The following is a 7,195-nucleotide window of genomic DNA, read 5'->3' as shown; positions in this document are numbered from 1 at the left end:
TGAAACTATTTAAAATTTAAAATTGACAATTTTGTATTTGCTATTCTTGTGCTTAAAGGGATAGTTCACTTTAAAATAAATTTTTGGTATGTTTTAGCTTACCTCAAGGGCATCCAAGATGTAGGTGTCTGTTTCCGGAGTATTTTCAATTTTGATATTTTTAGGTCAAACCGTTCTTGTCTGTTAGTCATATAATGGAGGTCTATGGTCACCACCTCAAAGAGCATGCACAGAAAAGTCCAGATTAAACATGATTTAATAATTCGTAAATGTAATTACACATTGATGGCCTAAGACACGAAACGAGCGGTTTGTGCGAGAAAACGAACAGTATTTACCTCTTGTAACCACAGCCAAGTCCAAGTGATCTGAAGGCATGGGCGCTTTGGTCTGCACAAGCACCGGAAAGCGCCGGAAGTGATCTTGGATGCCCTTGAAGACAAACATTATTTTATTATCATTTATTATTCATATTTCCTATCTTTATGAGTTTAGACTCACTGGAAATGCTATCTTTTACCACTGATTCTGTGTTTCCTCAAAATATATTTTCTGTATAAAGGCCAGTTTGAAAGAATGACATAAGAACTGCTGTTGGTGTAGAACAGGAAGTAAGCAGGTGATCCCATGGACTCCATGGTTCGGAGTCTGTTTGGAGTGCAGGAATGTATGCAGGGCAGTAATTGGGAGATAAGATCAGCGAAAGGGGCCAAGGCGCTGAGAGACAAGCGGCGAGGAGATGAAGCTTGAATTAGAATCACCCATGCAGGCAAGTGTGGGGAGATTGGAAGAGAGAGAGAGAGAGAGAGAGAGAGAGAGAGAGAGAGGTGCAGGCACGGGTTTAGGAACAGCTTTCTTTAGCTCACTATTCATCACAGGCGCATCACACCTAAAAACTACACTCTCAGATGTCGAAATGCTGTGATGATCGAGCTCACTTAAGAGGGATTATCTCGACCTGTCTTCGCTGTGCTACCTTTGAGAAATTAATCTATGTTTTTACAGCTGAGGAGCTGCTCGTTGGAAATCCTAAAGATATATAAACCATAAATTACTGTCAGCACCTCTTGTGGATTGTGAAAGCACTTACGGTCTTTATTCACACCTGCTCAAGCCTTCCTCTCACTACCTCTCATGCCTTGCATCTCGTAATCTTACAATTGGGATGCAATAAAAACCATGTCTTCAATCCCAAATGGCTAAATAAATTCCTAAGTACGCCTCAGAAGAAAATCCTTTTCTGTCAAGGAAATAATGGAGTCACTCTCAGTGTGAAATACTAACACATGAACCACAAAACCACAAACACAGACAATCCTGAACCCTTTCGAAATTATTCAACAAAAACTGAAAACATACAACCGTCTGAGTTGGTTCTGTCTGAGTACGTACTTCATTTGAATTTGAATGTACACTGCATTCGTTAAAAACGTATGTTTTATATACACTCTAAAAAATGCTGGGGGGTTTTTCCAACCCAAATTTGGGTCAAATATGGACAAACCCAAATGTTGGGTTAAAATGCAATTAAAAAATTTGCAGTTGAAAGTGAAAGTTTTGAAAATGTAAAATTACATTTTTAACCCAATATTTGGGTTTGTCCATATTTGACCCAAATTTAGGTTCAACCAACCCAGCATTGTTTAGAGTGTAGTATGAATGAAATTCGGACGTACTGTCAAGTGATCTACCAGTGTCACCTGTTCATAAATCCTCTCCCGTTGCCTCATGGGACAGTAAAGTGTCCATCGAATGCACACTTCCGAATCTCACCAAAAGTAGTAGGTCATCCGGGGACTTTTCGTCTACTTTTTTTCAAATACTATGCGTTCGGACATACTACTTTGTTGGCATCTGTTTTTCACATACTACATAGTAGGGATAGGAAATATTAGATTTCGGATGCAGCGTTAGTTCACAATGACAGTGCATGCAATAGAGTGCCGAAGAGATGACGTCACTTTGTAGGACAACGCGGAAGCTATGGCGCGTGGGTTCCCTCGATCAAAAAGCTATGCATTTTCCCCATAGACTTCGCAAAAAAAAATCGCAAAAAATAAGATCTGTGTTTAACAAAGAGTTGTGACCCTTACACGTTTTGTCTATCAAGATAATCTTTACAAGTTAATCCATAATGTACCTATACATTTTGAAAGCCTTTATAAAGTTTTTAAAAAACACAAGCAGACAATAAAGTTTAAAAAACCAAAAGCAGGTTATAACTGTGTGTTTTATGTCAAATATTTAGAGGCTTTGTTAACCATAGACCTTATTTCAGGCCATTTAACAAAAACCCATTCAAAAATCCCATAGACTTTAGAGCGAGGGAATGCTAAAATGCTAACTCACTTCCGTGTTTTGGCCTACAGAGTGACGTTGTAACTTCGGTACTCTATATATGCACACTGAATTGTGATTGGACATCATGCTCGTCTTTATTTGCATACTGAATTGTGATTGGTCTTTCTTTTTTTACATATATAGCTGCATTTACCCTGGAAAGGCAGAAGACAGAAATCAAACTGCATGATTTTAGTCATTATAATAGCAACTGTGGTTCTAATGAAATTTCATATAGCTGAACCTAAGCTTACCTAAACAAGCATTTGTTATTGCTTAGCCTTAGCAAACACTGAAAATGATGCATGTGAATTTACAGTCATGGCGTTTGACATTGGCACTGTGTGGTCCCGTGTTCAATTTCACCTCAGTCCAAGATTTACATTTTTGAAACCCGATGCTCAGCACAAACGGGGGGAACCTGTGGTCCTCGCTGAAAAAATCCCAATCTCTCCGAATGGAGCAGATGCTGAGTGTTGTTCTTAAATGAACACTGACTTATAACGCGCAGAAACCTTGAAACTGGCCAACTGTACGACGCCTACACACCTCCTCAGACCGCTGTTTACAATATATGTGGAACCCGAGAGCCAAAAATCTGAACGTTTGCTGAAACACTGTTTTGGGAGGTGAGATGTTGGAAGTCATGTGGAAAGCTGTCAGGTGGCCGTATCGTTACCTGGGAAGAAGGCAGGGCTCAAATATTTGAGTTAATCCCAGCTCATGTGAGTCCTGGATCTGGTTTCCCTGCGATTGAATCGGCCCGGCTTTTTGCCTGGGATATCAGAAGACAGACCTACTATAAGCTCTTGAGGTGGTGTAACAACCAAAGTCCCTGTGAAGTCCTCAAGAGAGATCCACCAATCAGAGACGTTGCTGTTACCATGGAAACCAGAACTGTGGCAAAACATAATCCACCGAAAATGACGTAATCTCATGCATCACCTATAAATATGGGAATATTTTGTATTAAATTCAAACACCTTTGCACATATGTAAGAAAAAATATGCATACATTGTTCAAATCATTAATAACCTTTGTCTCTTCACATGTTAAATGTGTTAAAACTGATTACCTGTCCACTTTTCGGAGCTTTAATGGTTTTTGTGCGCCCTCAGGAGTGTCCCCATGTGAAAAGCCCTTTCTTCTAGTTTAACGTCAATACCTCCCATGATCCTCCTCTCGCCCGCGGCTGCCTGACCCACACAGAGAGCTGGGTTTATTTGTGTGGGCTGTCTGGAGTGCTAAAATATTGCATTGTCTCCCTGTAGGGGGAATGCTGCCCCGATTTCCCAATTTGTTTTAAATATGTCAAGTCTCTGGTTCACGTAAGGAGGCGTTTGGAGGGGCCCGAGACACTTTAAATGTGTTCAATGTCAGACAGAAATGTGCCTGTGGCATGTTGGGATAGCATGAGCCATCTAAACAAGCCCTTACAGACATGACAGGGTAAAATAAAGCTCGTAAAATAAAGTAAAATTCAAATGCATGACAATCTAAAGTTCACAACTGGCCCATATACTTGTAAAATGTATATATAATTAAAGTGGGTTGCACTTTATTTTACATTACGTGCACTTACGTCTACTTGCAGTGTTCTCATCTAAAAAAGTGCTACAGTAGGTAAAAACATGGATTAAGGTTAGGTTCAGGATTAGTAACTAATTATTACCCAGTTATTGCAATTATAAGTATAGTATGTACACAGGGAACATGACTGTAATATAAAGTGAGTGTTTTTTTCTCTGATAATCAACATTATGCCACAGATGCTGTCCATAGAGCTTAACTTGAGCCTGGAACATTCCTTTAAGGAGTTGCGTTTACATCATACGTATGTGAACCTGTCGACCCCGTTAGGTTAACAGAAGCTTTACTAAGCGTAGACCACCTCCTTTGTCCGGGCTAATTACACTTGCACTGTCTACAAAACAGCACCTTCATTTTTCATCTGATGAGCTGTTCATACCTGTCTGACAGTGGCCACCTTCACGAGTCTCCTGCCGATCCTCCTCCCCTCCTGCTGATGGACAAACAGAAATATTTCAGGACTTTTTTTTTTTTCAGGTGTGTAAAACTGTGATTCTCTTTCGGACAATCAAGATCATGATATATCTAGTTGCATTTCGATGCATTTTTTTTTTTTGTTGTTGTTGCTTTAAGCAAAAGACAATAATTTAGCTATTCCAATCAAATAAAACCTTTTAAAGGGATACTCCACTTTTTTTGGAGCTCATTTTACCACTCCCCCAGAGTTAAACAGTCGAGTTTGACCGTTTTTGAATCCATTCAGCCGATTTTCAGATATTTAGAAAAATATCAGTAACCAGACAGTTTCTGGTCTCATTGACTTCCATAGTAGGAAAAAAAATATACTATGGAAGTCAATGAGACCAGAAACTGTCTGGTTACTGATATTCTTCTAAATATCTGAAAATCGGCTGAATGGATTCGAAAACAGTAAAACTCGTCTGTTTAACTCTGGGGGAGTTGTAAAATGAGTCTATTTCCAAAAAAAAGTGGAGTATCCCTTTAAATAAAACCAAACATTTTGGCTTTTCACTGACAGAAAGAAATAACATTGTTTATCATATATTATGTCATTAATTACTCACCGTCACATCGTTCCAAACCATTCCAAGATCTTTTTGATGAAATCTGAGAGCTTTTTGTCCCTCCATTGACAGATTCACAACTACCACTTTGATGCTTCAAAAAGTTCATAAATAGGTCGTAAAACTAATCCATGTGAATCGAGCGGTTTAGTCCAAATTTTCTGAAGAGAATTGGTCGTTTTAATTTTTTAATTTAGTTTTAATCTAGTCTGCTGCGTAACAAGAATGAACCTCATTGGTTCTTGCTGAAGCTCAAAAGTGCTGCGTAACAAGAATGAACCTCATTGGTTCTTGCTGAAGCTCAAAAGTGCTGCGTAACAAGAACGAACCTCATTGGTTCTCAAGCGAACAAGCTTGAGCTTCCGTTTACCACAACTGATGTGTGCATTGATGAATGTTTATGTGAATAAAAGCCTAAAATGATTCTGTTGGCAGCTCAACTAGATCCACTTTTATTGGTACATTTACACAGAAGAAAGAGTTTGGAACAACATGAGAGAAATGTCATTTTTGAGTGGGTGAACTATTCCTCTAAAGCAAAAAAATTTACAGAAAGGAACCTTAAGCACCTTGACTCATTCTTTAGCGTGTAAACGAAGTCAGACAGTTAAAACTGAAGCAGCTCCTCAACACTGTTGTCTAAACAGGCTGTGTCTCCGACTCTATGAAAGGCAGAAGCCCCAGGCCCTGCTTAGCTCTACCACACTGTTTAAGAGTAACCTCACACTGACCCTTGACCTGCCGGGTGGAAATATGTCCCTCCTCTCTCCCTGACATCACTCATGCACCTTAGACAAATCAGTCATGTTTCATCAACTGCCTGCAGGCCCAAAACACACATCAACTCAATGGAGATCCTGCGGAGGTGTGATAAAACTGCTGAATGGATGTGAAAAGAGCAGAAGGGAAGCTGGCGAAGGCACCACAAACAGGCTCTAGAAATCGTGGCCTGGGGATGTTTCAGCGTCCTGGGTGGCGACGTCTCTGGTGGCGACAGAAGCAAAGAAACAGCACCTGGAGCGAGAGATGCTATGTTATTCCGACTGGTTGAAATGCATTAGACTCATCGGGTTTCAAAGTGAAACGCGAGATGCGTTTAATGTGCTATCGCCACTGTTGGCAGGCCCACCCAATAGCTATATGCCCCAAAGAAAAATATCCGAAACATACGTGTTTCGGATACATAACATGCGCTACGCAAAATCGATTCAACGGTACGCATTGCATCTTCTTCTACACACAGTTTGAAGAGAAACCAAGTACCGAAATAATAGCATATCCGGTTTATTAACCGTTAAATTTGAACTCTATCGCCCTCTTGAGTGTGGAGGTTGTTTACCGCAATTTTCCAATACACTGCCCAAGCGCATGTCAGGGATGTGAGGAGAAATCAGAGTCAGAGGGTAAGATGTGTCAACTCTTTAATCCAGGAGCGATTACTGCCTGTGATTGCACTCTAAACAACGCTGGGTTGTTTTAACCCAAATTTGGGTCAAATAGGGACAAACATAAATGTTAAAAATATTACAGTTGAAAGTGAAAGTTGAAGTTGGGTTAAAATTTTAAATTACATTTTTAACCCAACCTTTGTGTTTGTCAATATTTGACCCAAATTTGGTTTGAAACAACCCAGCATTTTTTACAGTGTGGAAAAAGCTTTTTTTTTCTTCATATTAAAGTATTTATCTAGGTCTAATAAATACATCATATCAAGAGGCTCAATGTGTAAAACTACATAATTTACACTAGAATTTATATTTATACATAATAAAAGTTTTATTATGTATTTGAAATACAGTAAGTATCTTACTTACCAAGGCTACATTTATTAGAATGATACAGTAAAAATAGTAATACTGTGAAATATTACGTTCAAAATAGCCTAACATTTTTTTTTAAAATTGAATTTATTCATGTGATGCAAATCTGAATTTTCAGCATCATTACTCCAGTCTTCAGTGTCACATGATCCTTCAGAAATTATTCGATTTGCTGCTCAAAACATTTATTATTATTATTATTATTATTATCAATGTTGAAAACAGTTGTGCTGCTTAATATTTATGTGGAGACTGTGATAAATATTTATTCAGGATTTTTGATGAATATAAAGAACAGTATTATTTATTTTTTTTTTAATCTTACTCCAGAATTCTGACACAACTTACCATTACGATGGGAAAATGGACCACATTTTCAAAAATGTTCATATTTTAATGAAATATTTAGACTATATTTT

The 7,195-nt window shown here is 38.5% G+C and overlaps 1 long non-coding RNA gene across 1 annotated transcript; it reads right to left on the bottom strand.

The window, feature by feature from the left end:
• Positions 1-2,395: 2,395 nt before the first annotated feature.
• On the bottom strand, positions 2,396-4,399 carry LOC120480817 (uncharacterized). The gene is made up of 3 exons (XR_005623172.2): positions 4,311-4,399; positions 3,417-3,537; positions 2,396-3,285 (listed from the first exon to the last, which is right to left on the bottom strand). It is a non-coding gene; the product is annotated as an uncharacterized LOC120480817 (long non-coding RNA).
• Between the last annotated feature and the right edge of the window lie 2,796 nt (positions 4,400-7,195).

The sequence above is a fragment of the Pimephales promelas genome, chromosome 21, assembly GCF_988280905.1.
Source record: "Pimephales promelas chromosome 21, fPimPro1.hap1.1, whole genome shotgun sequence".
Classification (NCBI taxonomy): domain Eukaryota; kingdom Metazoa; phylum Chordata; class Actinopteri; order Cypriniformes; family Leuciscidae; genus Pimephales; species Pimephales promelas.
Note: the sequence above shows the minus strand (reverse complement) of the source record. Positions and strands in the feature narration are given on the sequence as shown.